Consider the following 23,554-nt stretch of genomic DNA (forward strand, 5'->3'; position numbering starts at 1 on the left):
GTGGGCGCTAGGGCTAGACAAAAGGGGCTTCATCCTGGTGCTGTCACCGGTCCTGTAGCCCTGAACCCCTCTAAATTAGCTAGGTTTCTTCAGGTAAGGTGAAGGCATTGGTACCACGTTCCAGGAAGAATTGTGGCCATTGAGTGAAACAGTGAGCGTAAAGCACTTGGCACAATGTGGGGCCCACGGCTGTGCTTTGTTGTTGCTGATGTTGTCATCCTTAGCAGCATCGTCATCGTCATCGTCATCATCGTCATCATCATCATCGTCGTCGTCGTCTCTATTAGCTTTTCTAGCACAGCAGGAGAGAACATAGACTATGAAGTCAGACTCGGTTTTAAAAATCCCATTTCTTAATAGCTGTATGATCTTGGGCAAGTGACCTCGCTCTTCTAATCCTTCGCTTACTCATTGGTATACTGGGGGTAGTGATAACGGCTACTTTACAGCGTTGATAGGAGGATTAGATGAGGTATTAAGTGTTTTGTAAATTGCCAAGCATGTAAGTATTCAAATGTCAGCTGATACAAGTCATGATAATATCTACTCATCTATCACTTCCGTGATCCCCTAGTTGCAAGTTGAGGCTCTGGAAAGAAATCGAACTTATGCTGTGGAACGTGGTAAAGCCATCTGTGAGTAGGTGTGGAATTAATGTCTTCAGATGCAGGCTGCCAGACATGTGTCTACAGCCAGTGCAGTGGCCTTTGAAAGAAAACAAATGGGCTGTGGCAGGCTTTTGGCCTCCTTCCCTAGGACCTGCCTCTTGGCACTGATGTGCCACTTCCGCAGACCGGCTGGTCAAGTGGAGACCAGCTGACTTTCTCTCCACCCCACTCCTCACATTGCGAATGGAGGAGAACACTCAGGAGGGTGTTCTGGACGAGGTGTGATGAAACCTGAGACCCTGTAGACAATAAAGAAATGCAGTAATGAAATGAAGACGTCCTGGAGGGAGTAAGGGATGCAGGAAAGTAACAACCTGTAGGAATGAGTGTTCTTTGTAAAAGTACTTCCTTGTCATTAAAAGGGACCTCTGATTAGAGCAACCCCATTTTGTTAAAGGACTTTCACTGTAGTGCTGAACCAGAAGCCACTCTTTTAATAAGCTATGTTGTGGTCGTTAGAGTCAGGCGTACCAGGGTTCAAATCCCAGCCCTCCAACTAATGAGCTGTCTGATGTGGGGCAAATGATTCACACTCTCTATTTTTCTCATCTGTAGATGATTTTTGATGTTTTTGATAGTTTCTGCCTTATCCTTGGTGAGTGATGTAAAAAAAGATGATAAACACTTAGCCCAGTGTATGGCATTTGGTAATAGCTCAATAAATTTTAACTAAGTGAAGGTAAAATTATCAGATAATCCTGTCTGTGTAACTGCAAACTAAGAAAGTCCCTGTATCTTTTCTGAATCTGTTTCCACTTCTATACAATAAGAAATCCAGACACAAATCAGCAGTATCCCCCAAAGACTCCCACATAAGGAGTCTGTTTCAAGCAATAACCCAGGAGACAGAGATGATGGAACCTGACTGTTCTCAGAGCTCATAGTTTCAAAAGTTTGGGAGACTATGAAAACATCCTATTCTCCTTTGATGATTTATTTTTCTAAGTCTGTCTTTTAGTTCTGCTTATCTCTTTGGGAGTAGGGAGTTTACCAGACTTAGAAAAAGAACACTGAAATAGGAGGTGCCTCTGTGGTCCTGCGATACCAGACAGCTACGTGACCTGAGGCAGAGGTTCATTTTCCACACTGGTCAAGCAGGGGACCTTGACTAGATGAATTGTAAGGTCCCTGTGAGGTTTGAAGCTTTGTGTGTATGAGTCTAAACTATTTCCTGCCATTTATTCTGAATTTTCCTGACCACAGCCTTTGAGTTGCATTAGTCAGTTCAGGCTGCCATAATAAAGTAGACAGTGCGGCTTAAACAGTACACATTTATGTCTTGCCGTTCTTGAGGCTAGGGAGTCCAAGATCAAGGTGCTTACTGATTCAGTTCCTGGTGAGAACCTTCTTCCTGGCTTGCAGGTGGCTGCCTTCTTGCTGTGTCTTCATGTGGTGAAGATTAAGCTCTCTGGTGTCTCTTCTTATAAAAGCCACTAATTCCACCGTGAAGCCCCACCTTCGTGATTTCACCTAACCACCTCCCCAACCACCCCATCTCCAAATGACATCACACTGGGAATTAGGGTTTCAACACATGAATTTAGTGGTGGGGAGTGACTTAATTCAGTCCATACTATGGTGAATGTGGGAAAGATATCTTTGAAGTATTCTTGGGTTTATTCATGTAACCCAAAGCTACTGAGCACTTAAAAAATAAAAATAAGACAAGCAAAACTTCAAACCCTTGTGGAGCTGACATTCTAGTTTGTGTGACATATTAGCTATATGTTCATCTTTCATATAATACTTCTGATATCATTCATAGGGAGCTAAATGTTGATTTCCCAGGAAGCATGGTAGTAAACCAAGCATTTATTCCTACTTTATTAACTTAGAGAATCTTAATTCGTAGTCATGCTTGATGATTCTTCCTTTGAAGTGGCCAATCTCCCTAATTTACACCTGAGTTTCATGGACATTCATGAAGATGATATTAATAGTTAATGTAAGCATTAGATTTGTAGTCAGAAAATTTGAGTCTGAAAATATTTTTAGTCCAAAAACTTGGCTTTCTTGTTTATTTGTGTATGATCTTAGTCAAGTCACTTTAATTTCTGTGGTTTGCATTTTCCATGGTTCAATTTAAATTTAAAAGCTATGGGTTTAGATCACTAAAATTTACCGTAAGATTGTGCTACAGTAAATTGAGAAATGGAAATGTTAGCCATGATTTTTTGTAAAGATGAAATACATTAGTGGACAGGAAAACATTTGTAAAATAATTTTGTCTGATTACTAAGCAAAGTGAAACTTTTGCATATGACCATACCCTTTCCTGTTCTGGTTATCTAATGCTACATAAAAAATTACCCTCAAAATTCATGATGTAAAACAATCATGTTGCACTCATAAATTCTGTGGGTCAGGAATTCAGACGTGGTACATCAGAGATGGCTTGTCTCTGCTTTCTTGATGTCTGGGGCCTTGGATGGAAGACTTAAAAGTTAGGAGCTAGAATCATTTGTAGATGTGTTTGCTCATAAGTCCTGGTGGTTGATGCTAGCTGTTGGCTGGGGGTCGCAGTTACTCTCCATGTAGGCTTCTTTGCATGGACTGGTTTGGCTTCTTCGTGGAATGGTGGCTGGCTCCTCCAGAACAAACATTCCAAGTAAAGAGACCATGTGGAAACCGATCCTTTTCAGAAGTCACATGGCATTGTTGTCAGCATACTTTGCTGGTTTTAGCAGTCACAAGAGAGTCAAGGTCCAAGGAGAAAAATTCCATCTATATTTTGATGGAGATAAGCAAGGTTGAAGAGCATATGGGATCTGAAATACTGTTAGTATTTTTGAAAAATATATTCTGCCACAGTCAACCCTCTGGCTACAGTGATTCACATCCTTCCCACATGCTTGCAAAATACACTAACCTCTCCATCCTCACCCTCCCACCAAAGCCTCATCCCATTGTAGGATTGCTGTGGAGTCCAGGCTCATACTGCTTGCCACACGACAGGCCAATAAATTGAGAGACAGAGTGTTGGGGTAAGGAATAGCAACTTTATTCAGAAAGCCAGCAGACTGAGAACATGGTGGATTGGTGCCCCAAAGAACTATTTTATCTGAGCTACAATTCAGGCTTTTATACCAAAAGAGCAAGAAGTGTGGCTGGTTTTTGCAAACTTCTTGGTTCCAGAATCCTTTGTTCTTGAAACTATCCATGTAGGCTGGTCATAATGTTTCTGTAAATCTCCAACAAGACAATGGTTTTGCAATTTTGTCTCTATGGGAAAGTGTTATACCTTTAAAGGTCCAGCCTGGGAGACAGACCCTTGAGACCCAGGTTATAGGCAGCATTCTTACACAAAGGTGCAGAGCCAACACGACAAAGCACAGGCAACAGGTCACTAAGGTTAGAGCTAAAGGAAAAGGTCCAAGGTGGAGTACGTTGGTTCTCTTCTGTTACCGTATCAGGTTCGGGTTGGAGGTCGAGGATCTCATCCTCTGAAACAACTGTAGGAGAGAATGAGGTTCTTTGAGTGCAGCCTCTCAGTACAGTTTCTTAGGTACAGTTTCTCTTGATACAAATAGCTGTGATCTATACAGACAGCTGTCTTTCCCATCATACACCCAACACAGCATGGGAGAACTGGCTGAGGATAAGTACTAAGGATCCTCTCGTTTAACAGTGCGAGGACGGGGGCGCACAGCAGTTACTGTTCACAGGGATTCTGAGAATCAGTCAGGTGTGTGTCGCCAGTCCTTTGGGCCTCAGGGTTACTTTCTGAGAATGATTCTCTGTGGACTTGGATCTGACCTCTGTGTCATCCTTTCCTGGATGTTTCCTTCAAAACAGTTACCTCATAAATGTTAGAAATTTCCTATCTGTCTTATGGGGGTTAACTCCAGCTGACCGAAGTCACAACCGTAAATATCACTGAGATAAGCCCTTATCTATCTTAGACTTCTTGTTAGGCTGCAAAAGGAAAATGCCCTTAAGATTTGTAGAAATCCTACACTTAAACGAAGAGAATCTGTAAGGTGTACCCTTAAGATCCTCAAATAGACTTTTATCTCTTTGAGATACCACTTTTTTTTTTTTTTAAGATCTTAGCAAAGGGTTCTAAAGTCACACTTTTGGATTTATCTTCAGATCCTGTTTTCCTGTGTCCTGGATATGATCTCTACACCAAAGCCATTTATTAATTGAACGTCCCTGACCATCTGGAGAGGGTGGAAATGAGAAATTCCATTATTTCCAAATCCAGGAAGTCCTGGCTCCTTGGTATTCTCAAGTCCTGTGCTTCGCATTCCTCTGTCTTCTTACATTTGCTGTAGGCTGCTGTGGCAGTCTGGGGCCAGGCTGCACCTTCAGCAGTCTGCCTGGAAACCCCCGTGGCTCAACCATCAAGTTCATTCAGTACATTTTTCTAGTTTCCATGTTATCACAGGGCACCATGCTCCTGAACTTTCCACCACTACATAAAAAGTGTCTTCTTTCTTTCAGCTTCCAGTAATACTTTCCTCCTGCTCCTTGAGTCCCTCACTTTCAATCTCCTGGAGGGCCATCAGGAGTCACTGATTAACTTTCTAAGGCTCTTCTAAGTTTTCACAAATACTCTTCTCCATGTTTTGCAGTCTCTGTCCACCCACAAGTCTCAAAGTCACCCCCCTGGTTTTAGGTATGTTTGTGGTTGCAATATCCTACTTCCAGGTATGAAAATCTGTTTTAGTTACTGCGTGCTGTGTAACAAATCACTGTGAAATCCAGCATATAAAATACGCCCTTACTATGTTTGTGGGTTCTCTGAGTTAGAACTTCAGACAGGGTGTAAAGAGGGTGCCTTGTCTCCCCTCCGTGATACCTGGGTCTCGCCCAGAAGGTTCATTCTGAGGAATGGGATCTTCTGAAGCCTTGTTGGCTCACAGATACGGTGGTTCATCGAGGCTCTTGGCTGGGGTCTCAGCTTCTTTCAACGTGGGCCTCTCCACGTGGTCTCTTTGTGTGGGTGAACGTGGTCCTCTTCACAGCATGGTGGTTGGTTTCCCAGAGAAAACATCCCCAAAAGAGGGGGGTTCAAGTGGGAGCTGTATTTTTTTTTTTTTTTTTGAGAAAATACAAATACAGCCCCAGAAAACATAAAGTATCACTTCACCGTTTGGGTTGGAAAAGTCATAAGCTTTCTCAGTTTTGAGGGGAATGAAAAGAGACTACAGCTTTTGATGGGGAGTTGCAAGGTTCTGGAGGGCACTAAAAATATTATTCTGGCCATTTTTAGAAACTACAATCTTCCATGCTATCTTTTATTTACATTATTTAAACATTCCTGGTTTTAAAAAATAATTAAACTAATACATATATATGGCAAAAATAAAAATAAGACAAAAAGGTAGTGAGAAAAATTAAAAGGCTCCTCTGCTCTTTTTCTTTGTCTGCACTCCTGGGGGTCGCAGTTAAGTGACTAAACTTAATCTTACTAGCTTTCTCAGCTTTCAGGAGTACTCGGTACGTATACCAACATAGGCATATCAATACTGTCCTATTGAGTCTGTTTATATTTAAGTTACAAGATCTTTTGTCATCTATCTATACTAGTAGGATTAGCAGTCACAGGATAGTCAAACTTCAGGGAGTTTTTCTCTCAAAAGATTTTATGACTCTCTTTTCTCAAAACATCTGCTCCAGTTACAGTTTGCTAAACTGTACCTGTGTTTCCCACCCCATGCTGACGATGACAGGAGGGTGTGAGAGGCTCACCACATGCTAGGATAGTAGAGTGGCTGTTCAGGAGCGAAACCAGTGGTCCTTGATGACCAAAAATGGGTTTGGTTGTGTTCGTTCATGTTTCGTGTTCTTGAGCGTTCGGTAGGACATAGAACAAACTTAGGTGGACAGTTTTGTTTGTTATAGAGACTTGGTGTCTGGTCTTGATATTCCTACTGCTAAACTTTGTGACCTGGAGTAAGACTCCTTTTTTTTCTCTACCTCTTGATGTAAGAAAAAAAATTTTTTAAACATGAATTGGTTGAAATTGAACTTTGCTGCTCAAAGTGTGGCCATGAAACAGCAGCACCCACATTGCCTGGGATGACTCTCCAGACCTACTGCATCCGATTCTGCATTTTAACAAAATCCCCTGGTGGCTCACATTAAAGTTAGGAGAGCATTGGATTAAAGACTCTCTAAGGTTCCTTTCTATTCAGACTTTTAAGGATCAACAAGACTTAAAAAAGTAAGAAACAAAAACAAAGCAGCTGCAGTGATAATGCTATTTTATTCTTTCTGAGAAAAAAAAAGTATGACCTGTATTTGTGACATAGATTGTAACACTCCCTACTGATATAGTCAAAAGACTTTTGTTGTTGTTGTTGTTGTTAGTTGAAAATTATGCAGACAAAAGTGCCATGGGATACAAGAGCTCTTACTGTGTTTAGAGATCTTACAGCTCTGTTGTTTTCTCCCTGACTCTTGTGTTCGGTCAGCTCCTCAAGGTAGCTTTCAAGAGTTCTATCAGAAGCAAGCTGGGAAGAGTAAAGTGACCCACCAAAGGTCACGTTGCAAGGCAGTGCTGAAAATGCCAGTGATAGTGGGTGACGGCAGTACGCCAGCAAGGTCCCTTACATATGTAAAGGAGTTAGTTAACTAAAACCTAGAATAGTAAGTGGTGTTGCAGGTGATTTATTACGTGATCGGATAAATAAGGGAAAAGGAAGTTACTTTATTCATATTTTTAAAACATCCTTCAAGGTAGCCCAGTACCTGAACACAATAGGAGCCTGTAACTAGTGAACTTGTTTTTTCTTTGATCTTTCCAACAAATATTTATTAGGTACTTATTGTCAGTCATTGAGCTGTAAAAAAGAATAGGAACTTTGTTCTTTTATTTTTAATAGCTTTATTGATATATAATTCACATACTGTACAGTTCACACATTTAAAGTATACAATTCATTGGGTTTTATTGTATTTACAAAGATATGCAATATATTTTTTTAACATTTTTTATTGAGTTATAGTCATTTTACAATGTTGTGTCAAATTCCAGTGTAGAGCACAGTTTTTCAGTTATGCATGAACATACATACATTCGCTGTCACATTCCCTTTCGCTGTGAGCCACCACAAGCTCCTGTATATATTGCCCTGTGCTACACAGTACAATCTTGTGTATCTGTTCTATATTTTGAAATCCCAGTCTGTCCCTTCCCACTCCCCATCCCCCTGGCAACCACAAGTTTGTATTCCATGTCTATGAGTCTGTTTCTGTTTTGTATTTATGTTTTTTGTTTTTAGATTCTGCATATGAGTGCTCTCATATGGTATTTTTCTTCCTCTTTCTGGCTTACTTCATTGAGAATGACATTCTCCAGTACTATCCATGTTGCGCAAATGGCGTTATGTTGTTGGTTTTTATGGCTGAATAGTATTCCATTGTATAAATATACCACAAGATATGCAATATATTTTAGATGTTCAACTTTGAAACACTGTTAACACCTCAAGATGAAATTCCACTACCATTTAGATGTCCTCCCTTCTCAGTATTCGTCACTTCCTGGCCCTAAGCAATCACTAATCAACTGTCTATCTACATAGATTTATCTATTCTGGACATTTCATATAAAATGGAGTCATAAAATGTATGGCCTTTTGTGAATGACCGCTTTTACTTATCATGGTGTTTTCAGTGTCCCCCCATGGTACAGCATGTATCAGTACTTCATTCCTTTTTATGGTCAAAAATACTCCATATTTTGGATGTATCATATTTTGCTTATCTATTCATCAGGTAATGGATGTTTGTGTTCTTTCTACCTTTTTGGTTCCTATGAATAATACCGTGGTAAACATTCGCATACATGTTTTTGTGTGGGCATGTTTTCATTTCTCTTGGGGATATAAATACTAGTAGAATTGAAGGTCATATGGTAACTCTACATTTAATCATTTGAAGAACTATCAGACTTTTCCAAAGTGGCAGCCTGAAACGTTACTCTTTGTGAGCTGAAAGAAATGGAGTCAAATTGGAGGTGGCAGAGTGTGGGATGTTTGACAATATGTAGTCTGTCTCTTATCACCCCATCTATTTTATTCTTCCCACCTCTATCTGTATAAGGCTCTCAAGAACTGCTCTTTCAAAATGTTATTTCCCTGCTCAAGAATCTACCAAGCAGGGGAACCCACTGACTGGTAGGATTAAACCTTAAGGATCTGGTACTCAAGGCCTCCCATGTTATGACGTAAGCAAAAGCATATTGGTTAGAATACAATTTAACATTAAAGAGAATTAAGTTTTAATTCAAATTTGAAAGTTTGTTAGCCTTAAGTTCTTGGCTGTAAAATTAGCCTTAGGTCCTTGGCTATAAAACTAATTTATCTCTGCCTCAGTTTCCTTGTCATTTAAATAGATTTCTGTAAAAATTTTTAGTAGAGGATGTTTAGTATAGTTTTTGGCACATTGGAGGTACTCAGTGTGTAGTGACTGATACAATATGAAGATAAAATCAGTTTGTGTATCTATGTACTAGCTGCAAACATTTGGAAAATGAACTTTAAACCATGTACAATAGCATGAAGATATCCATAAAACCAAGGCGGTAAATTTAACAAAATGATATATGAGGTTTCTCCACTAAAAACTCTAAAATGTTCCTATAAGATTTCAGTGGAGGTAACATGTTAATGAACTGGAAGTTTCAGTATTCTTTTGATTAAATATAATCTCAAGCAAAATTTCACCTTTTTTTTTTTTGTGGACACAAAAAATCTTACTCTGAAATTTGTATGAAAATGTGAAGAAAATACAACACTGAAAGCCATCTTGAACAATAACCAAATCAGATGAATTTTATGACTTGACATAAGCCACCAAGATCAAGACAGTATTGTATTTAACATAAGGATATGCAAGCTGATCAATGGGACAAATTAGTTCAGAAATAGATCAATACATATCTAGTAAATGTCAATAAAAGCTCAAAAGCAATTCAATGAGAAAATAAAAATCTTTTTAACAGATGGTACTGGAATATACTGGATATACGTAAGGAAAACAGGAATCTCAACTTCACATCATGCACAGGATTAATTTATTTAGATAAATTATAGACTTGATTGTAAAAACTAAAACATTAAAGCTTTTTGAAGTAAACATGGAAAAATATATTTATGATCTTGGGGTTGACAAAGATTTCCTAGAGGTGAAATTAAAAAATCACAAAAGAGGATAAATTGAATTTCACCCAAAATAACAACAACAACAAACCTCTGCACATCAAAAGAAAATTAAAAGTTTAGCTACAGTCTGGGAGAAAATATTTGCAGTATATGTTTGACAATAAACTTGATCCAGAATAAATAAAGAAGAAGCCAATAATTAAAAAAAAAAAAGCAATTTTTTTTTTTACAATGAGGCCAAAGATTTGGACACTACACAAGAAAGGATGTATGAGTGATGAATATGAACATGAAAAAGTACTTGACGTTGTTAGTTACCAGAGACACACAAATTAAAAGCACAATGTGATGCCATTTCCTTGTGGCAACAACAAACGCTAGTGAGGATGTGAAGTAACTAGAACTTGTATATTGCTCAGGGAAGTTATGAAACATCTGCTTTAGAAAACAGTTTGGTAGTTTCTCCTAAAGTTAAATAAAGTTTAATAGCAGCTTTACTAATAAAAAGCAAAAGCTGTGCTTAATAGTAGCCAAACGACCATCAAGAGGGCAGTTGGTGAACAAATTGTGGTATGTTCATGTAATAGAATACTTGCTCAGCAACATAAAGGCAACAAGCTACTGATACATGGAACAATGTGGATGAATCTCAAGAAAAAGTATGTTGAACAAACCAGTAAGAAACAAATGAGAACACACTGTATAATTTCATTTATGAAAGTTCCAGTCATAGTGGTAGAAACCAGAATCACAGTTTCCTGTCGGGGGTGGAACGACTGGAAGAGGACATGGGGGAGTTTTGGGGGTAATGGGAGTGCTTAATAGCTTGATTGTAGAGTTGGTTACGTGGATGTATGTGTACATTTGCCAAACTCATCTAATGGTATATTGAAATCTGTACATTTTGTTTCATGTAAATTTTATCTCAAAGAGACAGATTTAAATGCATCCTTGGAAATGTATTAAATCTGTGTACTTGGCAATATAATTTATCTCACAGTGCATCAGTGTCTTTATCTCTTTAATTTTTACAAAGGTAGAGAAATGCATGTTAAATGTTTAGTGATTTTTTTTGACGCATTGTAGGCGCTATGAAAGTATATTGTATCATTAGTGCAACTACATTGCTAACTAGCCAAATATGTGCTTAGTCAAGTAAGAGTCTTGATTACTTTTGTACATTACCCTTTTATTCTTTTGTCTATGCATTTGCTTCTGTGTATCTTCTAGATTGAAACTTACTCATTGATAATTAAGGCAGCACTTGCTGCCTACCAAGTGCTAATGTCAGCTTGAACAAATCTGTTTCTTTCAGCTTTAGTTTTCTCATCTTGTTTCTTATGCCTTGCTGTCCATTAGAATCACCTGATGAAATTTTTAAATCACACTAATGCTTGTCATCCAATGGTCTGGTATGGTGTCCCGGCGTTAGTAATTTTTAGATGCTGTCCAGGGCTTTGAGTATGGTGTCAGAGTTGAAAACCCTTGGACCTGGTGATCGTTAAAGACCTTTGCAGCTAAAATGGGAATCTATAAGTTGTAAACATTCAATTACTTGGTTAAGCTACATTTTTAAATGTTGCTATTGGTGGTGGTGTTACTGAACTACCATATGCTTAGACAGGGCACAGAATTTCCAACTGGATACCAACACTATGCTTTCTGTTTCCTCATATTCCTCTTTTTCCCACATTGGCCTTATCTTCCTGGGCCTATATAATACTAGACTTCTTAATTTATGGTCTTAGGTTCTAAATATATTCACTTACCATAAGGAAAGTTTAAAAATTTTTTTAGTTACTGTTATTTTTATTGTCCTCTTCTATGAATGGAAGCCATAATCTTCCTCACTTGGAAAGACAGAATTGTGATACTGAATTTTGAATACAGTCTCATCCTGCTTTGCTCAGTTGTAGTACTTTGGCTAGAAAATTCCCCCCCACAGCTATTGTGTCTACTGCTGTGTCAGCAAAGTAGAAAAGGAAATCTGATATAAAACCTTCTGAAAATGCAGAGAGATTTTTTAATCTGGAAATTGCAGACAGATCAAAAAATAGCTTCATTCTTTCCTTTGCATGTGTAATAAGATATTCAGCTAGGTTGGAGGTGATGCGGTCACTAACTGCATTACAAATAGCTTGATCAGGTGGGCAGATTGATGGAAGGATAATGACTTAGTAGAATTCATAAAGGGAGAAAAGAATGGGATCCTGGGATTGCTCCTGAATCTCCTTTGAGTTCAGAGACCGTGGGCTAACGCTCCCCACCAGTGATAAAGGATTTGCTATTGTCCAACCATCCTGAATAGCTGACAGTATAATCTATAGCTCAGAAGCTCAGATGTCTTGGATGGGACATTTTTTTGCTCTTATATGGGGAAAAATAAAAGAGTAAAATCCTGTGGTGATTGAAGTGTGATATGTGATATGTCACCTCAGCCGTCTTGGTCCATTCAGTAACGTCACATGCTTCCTTTCTACTTAATGTTGATTTTTTAAAAATCTGTCGCTCATTGTAGAAAACCCCTCATTCTTCTTCCTAGCCAAAGTTATTTCTTGTGCCTAGCAAATACATCATAACCAAATCTTTCACAACAGTGCCTAGTGAAAAGATGAAAAGATATCTTAGCATGTATATGATTCTGAATTGGTTAAATGCATGACTTTAAAAAAGTCCCTTCTTGCCACCTGACATGAGTATTTGTCAAGAGATTTATAAACATGCATCTTCTTTAATACCTTGAATAATAGTAACCCTCACTACTTCATAGGCATTGTTTTTCATTTTTGGACAAGTTTTGGAATTTCCCCTTCTCACTTGTATTCTGTTCTCTAAAACCATATAAAAATGTCTAAGCACTCTTCAATATGACAGACTTTTTAAGTGTCAGGTAAAAGATAACTTTTTTGAGTTCTTTTTGTTAGAATAAATACCCTCATATTCTTCAACGTTCAGCCATTGACCACACGCCATGATTCTGTGCTCATCCCCAATCCTGGTCACTCTAAATAGATGAGCTCTAGTTTCTCCAAAGGTCCCTGAAAATGTTTTTGTGGAATTTAGAACTCTCTTCAATGTGTTGCCTGAAAACCAAAAGTGGAATGAGATTTTCATCTACTTGTTTTTGGACACTACTGTTTATTGTCCCCTTAAATCTTTCTTGAAGGGCAGGGAATGAATAAATGGCTGTTGTTCCATTTAACACTGCCTTACGTTGCATTAACTTTTCTTCCTGGCAGCCTCATTTTTCCTGTTCAGTGAACTCAATCTCCATGGCTGGTTAATTCTGTCACTTGAGAGTGTGATTCAGATGAAGCCAGGCTGAGTGCCAAGCCATCCCATGGTCACAGTCCACAGCCCTCTTCCCTGCCAGTCACCAGCCTGTAGACCCTCGGTTGTAAGAGAAATTGAGGTGTGCTTTGTTCATCCCATCTTTCAAATGACAATCTTGAGGCCATAGAAAAAATAAGCTGGTTTTAGTTTTTGGGGTAATAGTTCTGGATCTGCTCAGAATGGCTCAATCACCTTGGATAAGTGTTCTAATGGAGCTTTTGGAAGGTTCTTCTAAAGATTACATTGACATAGAGTACAGTCCTTACCCATATGGATGTTCAGTAGTGAGCATCACATGTTTTTAGGAAGGTGAGCACATTGTTACATTTTGGGATTGGTAGAACTGCCAGAACCCTTCTTTTTTTCACTTTTGTATTCTTTTTTATTAAAGGTTATTAGAAGATATTGGATATAGTTCTCTGTGCTATACAGAAGAAATTTGTTTTTTAAAATCTATTTTTATATTTAGTGGCTAACGTTTGCAAATTTGAAACTCCCAAATTTATCCTTTCCCACCTCTTTCCCCTTAGTCTTTCTTTAATTGTCCTAAGACTTTTAGACATGCATTTCGATCCACATTGTATTATAAGTATATATAGAAGTTTTATTACTGATTGAATTCTGTTATTTTTAGTAATCGACACGAGGATGGGTGGAGTTTAAAAACCAAAGATTGCAGTTGTGAAATCGTGTTCTAAACTATAGGATAATGATCTAAGATCACAGGATCTTAAGCTGCTCCTGCTGTCCAGCATTGTGCTAAGAGGTCTTCACGTGGGTTGGAACCCATAAGTGCTGTTAAATCTGTGCCCTTGCCTTTGATTCCTTCCCTTTTCACCTGTCATGTTTGGGTAAGGTTGGACATGTGGTTGGTGGTTGCTCAGCCTCTGGACCCCAGGTCAGTGTCACAAATATTCACTTACGTGTCTCCACCCACCTTCCTACCAGTGGCACACTTCATACGTTGACTGTAGTACTCCTTTCTGGCCAGCCCAGACACAGCCAAAAGCGCTTCTCCATGTAGCATTACCATTACTGCTAGCTGGTAGTTGGCATGGGAATGAACTGTCTTCATGTTAGCGTGATCATCTAGAGTTAGACAACCTGAGTTCAAGTTCAAACTCTGTCTCTTCCTTGGCATAATATTTATGTCTTATGTATATTTGCTCAGCATAATTTCTCTGCGTCTCAATTTCCTCATCCACAACATAAAAATAGTAATAGTTTCTACTCCATATAGTTGTTGTCAGTATGAAATGAAGCAATGTGAAGATGTTGGAACAGTGTCCACACATAGTTAGTTCTTAATAAATGGTAGCCCTCAAGTGAACTCAACTGCCTTTTCTTTTATGCAGTATCACAGATGTACAATTGAAATTTATTGACTAGCTCAAAGCTCGATCTGGGCGTTAGGAGTGATATATTTGATAATTACGAATGTTCAAGTGTGTGTTTGTATGTGTTATGGTTGATTCCTCTGTGCATTTGGGGAGGTGGATCAAGAAGGATAGTGATTTACATTTTTCTAATTTTCTATTTTGGTTAGCATTTGAAGTAGACCATTTGGTAAACATGTCACTGAAATATCCTTTCCAAAATAGGTGCTGACCTGGCTAATGATCGTACTCAGCCGTTAACCTGAATTTCTTCCATCTTCAATTCTATTTACAGAAGTACAGAAACATTTACCAGTTGCTGGCGGAAGCAGGAGTCAGTCATGCTGACCTTTCTAGGTCTGTTACTCCGACAGACTCTTGGTCAGGCAGCCTCTGTCCCTATGGCTGTCTCTGTGTGTTCCATGTTTGCACTTGTTTCCGGTAGCTTTGCTGAGGTGCTGCTGCTGCTCTTGTGGATACATGCAAGGTGGGCAGTGCGTGTGTGTGTGTGCATGCGAGTGCGTGTGTGGCGTGATTTGTGGGAGTGCGTCTGTGTGTGTGCAGGGACATTTGAGTCGTATATATCGAAGAATAAGAGGAGGCTGTGTACATAGGTGGTGTGTGTGGGTGGAGTACATACATAACTGTGTGTTTCCGTGTCGCTGTGTGTGCACCCTGAGAATATAAAGCACAGCCACTCCTCAAGTTGATGTTGTCTGTAATCAGCCTATTCAGTGTTGGCCCATGTTTTTTCCATTTGTCCTGCCCTTTTTCTAGCCCCTCTCTCTCACTCTCCCTCATCTCCACACATCTTACCCTCTCGGAGAGTACCACCACTCAGCAGTCTGTCCCATGCCCTGTTCTCTCAGAGCTGAGAGCCTCCTCGTGTTTACCCGGGGTGGGCTTCACATGATGGCTCTACCTAGTTTCTCAATGGTTTCTCTGCAAGACAGCTCATGTTTTCCCAGGGCATCTATCACGTCAGGCTTTCCTGGGTAAAACGTGACCAAACCCTTGGATTTTAGTTCCTCTCTGATGCTCCTTACCGAAGTATTTCTTCTGTCAGTTCCAGCTAGGCAGATCAGTTATTTGAAAATGGTGAGGAATTTGAGGCATGTAAATAATAGTCAAAATTAGAACCTTGTGCTCTTTTCAAAAAGTGATTTCCACGGAGGGTTGAGAAGGAGGGAGCATTCAGATCCAACATACAGAGGGGTCTATCAGTAGAATACTTACAGAGTAGTATTTTACATTCTGGCCCTTTCCTAATCCCTAACGTTGTTGAGTCTTGACCCATCACAGGCCTTAGTAGAGATCTATTGACTGATGAGTTATTTTCTCAGGGCTTGAGTGAGATGTGTATCTTTTCATTTTTCAGTGGCATTCCTTGAAGAATTAAGTTCTGGTGAAGGAATTTTCCTTGCTTCATACTTAGTACTCATGTTGACAACCTGCCTTGCCAAAATTAATAGTAATATTAATAATCGTGGCAGGTTATGAATAAAATCTGTCAGTATCACTAAATATTCATGCTTTCTGCACCCCTTATATTCTGTTTACAGTTCTAATAATTGAGCATCTCAGAGCTCAGAGAAATAACAACTGAATTTATTAATGATAACAATTATGGATATGAAATTACACAAGGTTCCATTTACATAATGCAAATAAAGGAATCAATTACAAATCTAGAGAAGGTAGAGGGTTCTGACTTGTCAGTGAACTCTAAGCCCAGAACGTTCTCATTAGGAGAATTTTTTTCTTTTTTTCTGGCAGTGACATTGACCTACCAGCTATCCATGGACGGGGGACCACAGCTTGGGAATCTAGAGGATATAGGCTTAAATACGACTGCTTTACATCTGACTCACGGGGTGACTTAAGGATAAAGCGAGTACCTAACAGATGTAAAGCTATTTGCATTCCACATTTCCCCTCCTATCAATGGTATCATTTAGGGCTTATAACCACATGAGGAAAGGAAAGTCAGATTTTGCTCTTAAGAGAATAACATTATACAAGCTAATGGGATGCCACTGAAAATGTCTCAGCTCACACACAGCGCCCCCTGCAGCAGGAACGACTGCGCCTTCTGCTGGGTTATGGAAGTGGGCCTCAGGCATGATACCCAAAATTGACGTACACTCTGTTCACACTTTTTGGGCCTGGGGAGGACACCTCACACTAGCTAGGCCTATCAGGTCTTTGGCTGGGAATTAGACATAGAAACATGAATTGAGAATCAGTCTTTCCTTGTAGTTGGACCAACACCATAAAAACTTGGGTTATCTTGTCTTCTACTGGGCAGAATGGGTGGCAAAAAAATGACAAAGGTGACAAAGAAGCAGATTCACAGAATGAAGCAATAATGAAAGAAGAAATAAGCTCCTTTTGTAGGCATGTAGTGCCTTTGTAGCTTCCTCATCCAGTACTTCTGAGGCCCTGTGCCACGTTCCTGCCCTTGGCTGCCATGAAATGCCTGTGGATCCTTGAAATAAACTACTTGTTTTATTGTTTTTGCTTAAGGTGGCATTAGCGTTTGTTTGTTACTAATAGAGTCTTGATTATGACAAATACTTTGTCTAAGTCACAGAGCTAATGAGTATCGCAGAGTGAGGGAGAGCTCAGGTTTCCTTATCCCTTCTCTGCAGTCTTCCCCGTAGCTCTGTAGCTACTTCTTGTATTTCCCAGTCCTCAGCCTCTATTCAGGACCCATCCAGCCCTGTCATGAGTGTGGAGCCCACTCTGGGGTTCTCAGATCTCAGAGTTTAGAATGAGGGCTTTCGGCTTTGCTTCTAGCATGTACAGATCCACTCTATCAGGATGCTCCTTGATTCATTAAAATTCTACAGGAAGGAAATGGAGCCAGCTGCCATTCTCCTTGCTCATCATCTTTCTTGGTGTCAGTCGCACCTCATTGCATTTGGCAACGCTCCTGACGTGAGTGACATTAGCCAGAGCACAAGTCAGGTAGCATCTGCTGAGGAGTGGGAAAAAAAAATCACAAACACATTTATAAAAGGGAAAACAAAATCAGGGTGACATCCAGGTTGTCTTTTTGATAGTCTCTGTTTCTGGGTTTGCGTTTAGGATAGATGGCTCCATTTTTTGGTGTTCCAGTTTAACTGTTTCAAAGTCTGTCTCTCAGAGGAAACTCTTTTTCTCAGAGGAAACTCATAACATAGAATAGACATAGTAAGAACAAAGGTTTTAACAAGGATAACCATGTGGTCCAGTTTGTCCAAGATGGCCTCAGTTTAGAGTTATTATCCTAGCATAATTTTCAGTAGGACCCCTTTCCCTTTCAAACATGCTCTGATTTGAATGATAAATTATGTGGTCACCCTAGTAATGGTCCACATTTGGAGAACCTTCCATCAGTGATATTTACGAAGCACCCACTATGCATGATCAAAGGTGGTATGAGGCGGGTGGGTTTGTAAGTGTAAATGGAAGTAGTTCACGGTCTCTGCCCATAATCTTCCTTCCCTAAACTGGAAGGAAGTAATACAGCAAAATAGAACGGTAACTCTAGGGAGCAAAAAAGTGGGACTGCGTAGTACAAGCCAGTTGATTCTTGGTTTACTGTTCCTGTTGGAGGACACAGAGAGTCTGGAGACAGACAGCTTGGGTTTACACCCCAACTCCACCATTTGCTAGCTGTGTGACTATGAGAAGAGCAACTTACCTACCCAAGCCTCTAGTTTCTCAGTGACACATGTAGGTGATGACAGTGTCTTCCTTCTTGTTGGGGTGTTGTGAGGATTGTGTTATGTGTGGAAGGTGATTAAAACAGTGCCTAGTGGAAACTAAGAATTCAGTAAAGAGAGGTGAGATAGGATCTGTACCAGCATGTCCTTGCTGAGTTAAAAATCTTTAGAATCAGCCCTTGCCTCTGTCATTCATACTTTGTGATATGTTAGGCAGGGCTAATCGTAGAATCCCAGGACGGTGAGGCCCTGTACTGTTAGCCAGCCCCGTCTCTGTCACGCAGTGGTGGATGGTTGGTAGGTAAACAACATTCCTCAGAATCATTCATCACATTTCTTCTCGACATTTTCAGATAGAGTTGTGACAGCAAGGCAAACTGTGTGCTGTGGGCTTAGAACAGATGGTGTCAGAAGAATCTAGTATGTGATGGAAACACATGGTACATTCCCATCCAGCACAGGGAGGGGCAGGAACAGTGTGTACTGAGTAATTCTTCCTTCCAGGTGGTGAAGGTGGGAGGTAAAAGGAGACAGTGGGATACCAACAGCACAGCCCTTCATTGAAAAAGTCTAGAATGATGCTTCTCTAGAATTTCCTCCCTGGGCCTAGAAGGTATTAAAGTTTTTTAAAATGCTGTTTGAATACTTGTTTTTTGGAAATGCAGTAGGAATTATTCCATGAGTTGACTGAAAAGTTTGGGATATCTTGACATCTTGTCCAAAGAATATGGTCCTCCCCCCAAAAAATAACTAGTTATAAAGCTAAATCTACTGGAACTATTATTATTTACTATGGTCATTTAAATTAATGGCTAACTTAGCTCTATACGTTAGATCTGAGCTCAAAGTTTTACTAAGCATTGTCTCATTAAATGTCTCTGACCACACTGACGTAGGTGCTTTGCTAATTCCCATTATGCTTGTAAGAAAACTGGTTCAAAGAGGCCTAAGGGTCAAACAGCCACTACGGGGAGAGGCCTTTTACCTAGGCCAGTCTGAATCCAAATGTTCTACTCCTGATTACTATGCTATATGCTATGATAAACTTGCCCTAAATATAATAGATTATAGAACTAGGTACGCCAAAGATCATAGATGATCATTATGTTCAAGGATGAAACAATACTGAATGGAAGAAGAATGAAATACTGAGGTTTAATTTGCAGCAACATGGATGGACCTGGAGATTGTCATTCTAAGTGAAGTAAACCAGAAAGAGAAAGAAAAATACCATATATCACTTACATGTGGAATCTAAAGAAAAAAAAAAGACAAACTTATTTACAAAACAGAAACAGATTCACAGGCATAGAAAACAAATTTATGGTTACCAAGGAGGGAAGGGATAAATTGGGAGTTCGAGATTTGCAGATACTAACTAATATATGTAAAATAGATAAACAACAAGTTAATACTGTATAGCACAGGGAACTATATTCAATATCTCATAGTAAGTTATGGTGAAAACAAATATATGTATGTTCAGGTATGACTGAAGTATTGTGCTGTACACCAGAAATTGACACAACATTGTAAACTCACTATACTTCAATAAAAAAAAAATACACACACACAATAAATACGGAAGGCTAGAAGGGCATTTCTGGTTTAATTGGATTTTCCTCCAGTTCTATAACTAATTTACATGGGTTCTGGGCTTACAGTTGTTTGGCTAGTCTTGTTTTATAGGAAAGATCTTTTATTTTTTCTTTTATTGCTAAACTCTTGGAAAACACTCCAAGAGTTTAGCAATACTAAAATGCCAGAAAGTTCCTCCTGATTTTGAATTTAAGATGGTGTTATTTAGTCTAATGGGATGATATGAGATGGGTATTGGAATATAATAAGCTCTTTTTGCTATATTGAGTAACACAGTGATTTCTCATTTAAAAAAATTTTTTTATTGTTTATTTGTAGAAATATTTATGGTAGGAATTCTCTATGCCAGGCTCTGTGCAGATATATACGAGACACAAAAAGGAGGAAAATGGCCACGTCTATCGTCATTAAGTTTATTATCTTGCTTTGTCCTGGGAAAACAAAACAGATTATGAAATCCTGCCATGTTCAGTAGTAGAGTGTATTAATTGTATTTTACCATCCCTCTGTATTTAAAATTTTAATTGCTTGCATAAGTTTCTGAATGCATCCACAAGCTGTCCCATAATAAAGCCACGGAGACATCAGTAATGTAGTGTTTAATGTCTGATAGCCTTGATTCAGAAAGGTAAGAGGGTCATTGCTTTGCTGAGTAACCCAGACTAACTTGTTACACTTCTCCTAGCTTATTTACTAATTTATAAAATGACCCTCTGCTCTCCTTTCTCTGCAGGCAAGCCATAAATTTCAGTTCATTCTCCACATGAAGATGCATCTGTCCCAGAGTTGAACAAGCACCTGGAGCCAGAGGACTCTGATTTGTCGGCTTTGAAGATGATTTGTCTACTTTTCCCTGTCTACTTCTGGGTGAGTCACCTCATCTTCTATTAAGTGGGAATGCCATTCCGTGTTCTGCCTACCTTGATGATGGCCCAGTATTCGGTTCCAGTAAGATGGATTTAAAAATGCTGTATGGATTCAAGGCTTTCTAGTTCAGTGGAGCTTCAGTCTGAGCCACTCGGCTGACAGGCATGAAATAATTTCAGATGGTGTCACTGTATACATTGAAATATTAGATGGCTTCTTTGTGGGTCATACAGGGCAAGAAGATGATGATGTGAATTATTCTCTGAATTCAGGTTCCACCGTAACAAAATGCCTTCTGTAATATAATTTCTGGTGAGTGACCAAGTGGAAATGCATGCATCGTCATCTCTCAGTGCAGGAAATAGTCCATGCTCAAAAATGAGTTGGTTCCCAAACTTCTATTTCTCCTCCCTGTTTAGGAGAGATGTTCATATCTCCTGGCACCAAGTCCCCAAGTCTGCCTCCAGATTACAGAGTATGCTCAGCAGGGAGTTGTTCCCTTGTCAACAGTGAGCATTAGTGCAGCAGTTGGACTGGAAGGGAAAGGCTTTGTCTATTACGAAGCCTGCAGAGCCTGGTTGCTAGGCAACCCAGTCTGGAGGCAGCAAACAGTGTGCATGCACCACGAGGGAATCCAGGGAGGTGGGCCTGGAAAACAGGGAGAAGCAATTCTTTTCTCAGAGTCAGCCGAGGCAGGAAAAGAAAAAGCACTGCCTACTGCCCAGGTGAAGAGGAGGTGCACACATCAAATTAAGTTGTGCGTTTTGATGTCACAGTGCTAGGTGCCAAAACTCACAGGTAACTATACCATTGTCTGGAAAACTGTGTGACTTTGAGCAGGCGGCTTTCAATGGTCTGGCAAAAGGAGAAAGCCAAGGAACCGAGTAACACTAACTCCTCCTCATTCCTACCCCTGCAACCACCACATGGACATAAATCTTAAATCACAGAAATGTGATACTGACCTTTTATTTGCACGGAAGGATGGAAAGAAAAGGCTGTATTACTAAAAACCCTGGAGTAGATGCTCTTTGGAGTTTGTTAAGCTTAAGGTTCTAAATCAAACAACTATGTCCACTCCTAAACATAACTAAGTATTTACATAGGGCAGAACATGCCAAAATGCATATACGGGGGAAATTATTTTTCATATAGCCAAGCTCTTATAATTCCTCTGTCCCGAATAATATTCCTGCTAAGCTGCCAGCAGATTTGAAAGATGCAAAAGTAGGTATTTTGGGCGGAGTCAAGGCGTAAAGTACTGAGCCACTTGGGAAGTCTGACATACCAGGTAAACATTCACTAATTCTCAGCATAAGCCTGACAGTTTATTTGATTGCAAAGGCATGGGGCACCTCCCGGTGAGATTTGCTAGGAGAGGTATCCAGGTTGAGAACTAGGCTGAGGCTGGCACGTGCAGGCCCACGGGGGTTGAGTGATTATACAGAGAAGGCATTAGATCATAAGATTTGCAGATACGCAGATAGAGATTTGAAGCAGGACTTCTGCACTTATTTTAGCTGCTAACCTTAGACATGTTACCTAAATTATTTCATGCACAGTTTCTTCACCAGTACAATGGAAACAAGAAGAATATTGACCTCTAAGTGATGCTATGAACTTAAAATGAAATAATGCATGGAAATCACTTAACAGAGGGCCTGACATGTTGTCAACAACGAATAGAGGCTGGTACGCTTGTCCATGTAGGTACATGGGTCAGTGTCACAGAGTAAAACGGGGTGGTGGTATTGTTTGGAAACAAACAAACAAAAAACAAAAACCTCACAGCTCAGGGGCAGGATGTTGCCATGGAAAAGTGAAAACAGAAGTTGGAAGACCAGGCGTCTGGGGGCCTAGGTCACCACCAGGCGACTGGAGTCCAGATGTACAGTTGTGACGGCTCAGAGCTTATACAGGAAGAGCAGACCTGTCCCCCAGGCCGCCTTCCCAAACACCACGGAGAGCGGTGCTCCAGCAGGGTTCCGGAGAGCGTCTCCAAACCCAGATGCTTACGGTCTGGCGTCTTTTATTTGCAGGGAACACTGGGCTTTGAGTCCTTTCTGAGACTTTGGCGTTTTTGGATTTGGGGCTTTTACTCTGTGAACGGTGTACTTTGCAAACTCTTTCCTACTGTACCAGCCCGACTTTAAACAGCGTGTGTCTTTTCCTCCCTGGGCTACCACTTTGTTGACAATAACAGGAAAGATCACCATAAGTGATCTTTGACTCTTCTCCACCTCATCTTTTACACATTTTTCCTAATTGTTTTTCTTAAGAGTCTTGGAGCTTTTTATTCATCCAGCAAATAAATTTTATTGAGTGTGTCTGCTAGGTGCCAAGCACTGTCACAGGCACTAACGATACATACAATGGTAACAGTCTCACAAAATTTCTGTCCTCATGGCATTTACAGTGGCTGGAGAGGGACTGTTTCAGGTGGACAAAATGTCTGATTATTTCAGATGGTGGTAAATGCTGTAAGGTGCATTAAACGGAAGAGGAACTGTTTCAGTTACCAGTTGTGGGAAAACCACCCAACATGTGCTGCCTAAAAACAATAATTTATCAATTCTCATTAATCTGTGAGTTGACTGGACTCACCTGAGTGGTTCTCCTCCTCTAGGTGAAATCCCAAAGTTACTTACGCAACTGCATTCATCCAAGGTCACTGTCATCCTCCAGAAGGTCTTTAACTTGTCATCATTCTGTATGCCTTCACAAGCTTTTTTATAGAGTGGCAGCAGGATGTTAAACACACAAGACCCTCGGTGCAGGTGTTTCTTAAGCATATGTGGCTGTCATACTTTTTGATGTCCCACTGGCCATATCAAGTCACATGGGCAAGCCCAGACTCAGTGTGCCGGGGGCCACCCAAGTGCATG

General features: G+C 39.9%; 1 long non-coding RNA gene across 1 annotated transcript in view; it reads left to right on the forward strand.

The window, feature by feature from the left end:
- Positions 1–23,554, forward strand: part of LOC141577111 (uncharacterized) — a 742,740-nt gene that overhangs the window by 668,951 nt on the left and 50,235 nt on the right. The window contains exon 8 of the long non-coding RNA XR_012505708.1: positions 20,536–20,669. This is a non-coding gene — a long non-coding RNA (uncharacterized LOC141577111). The remainder of the gene's footprint in view (positions 1–20,535; positions 20,670–23,554) is intronic.

This window comes from Camelus bactrianus, chromosome 3 (genome assembly GCF_048773025.1).
Source record: "Camelus bactrianus isolate YW-2024 breed Bactrian camel chromosome 3, ASM4877302v1, whole genome shotgun sequence".
Lineage (NCBI taxonomy): Eukaryota > Metazoa > Chordata > Mammalia > Artiodactyla > Camelidae > Camelus > Camelus bactrianus.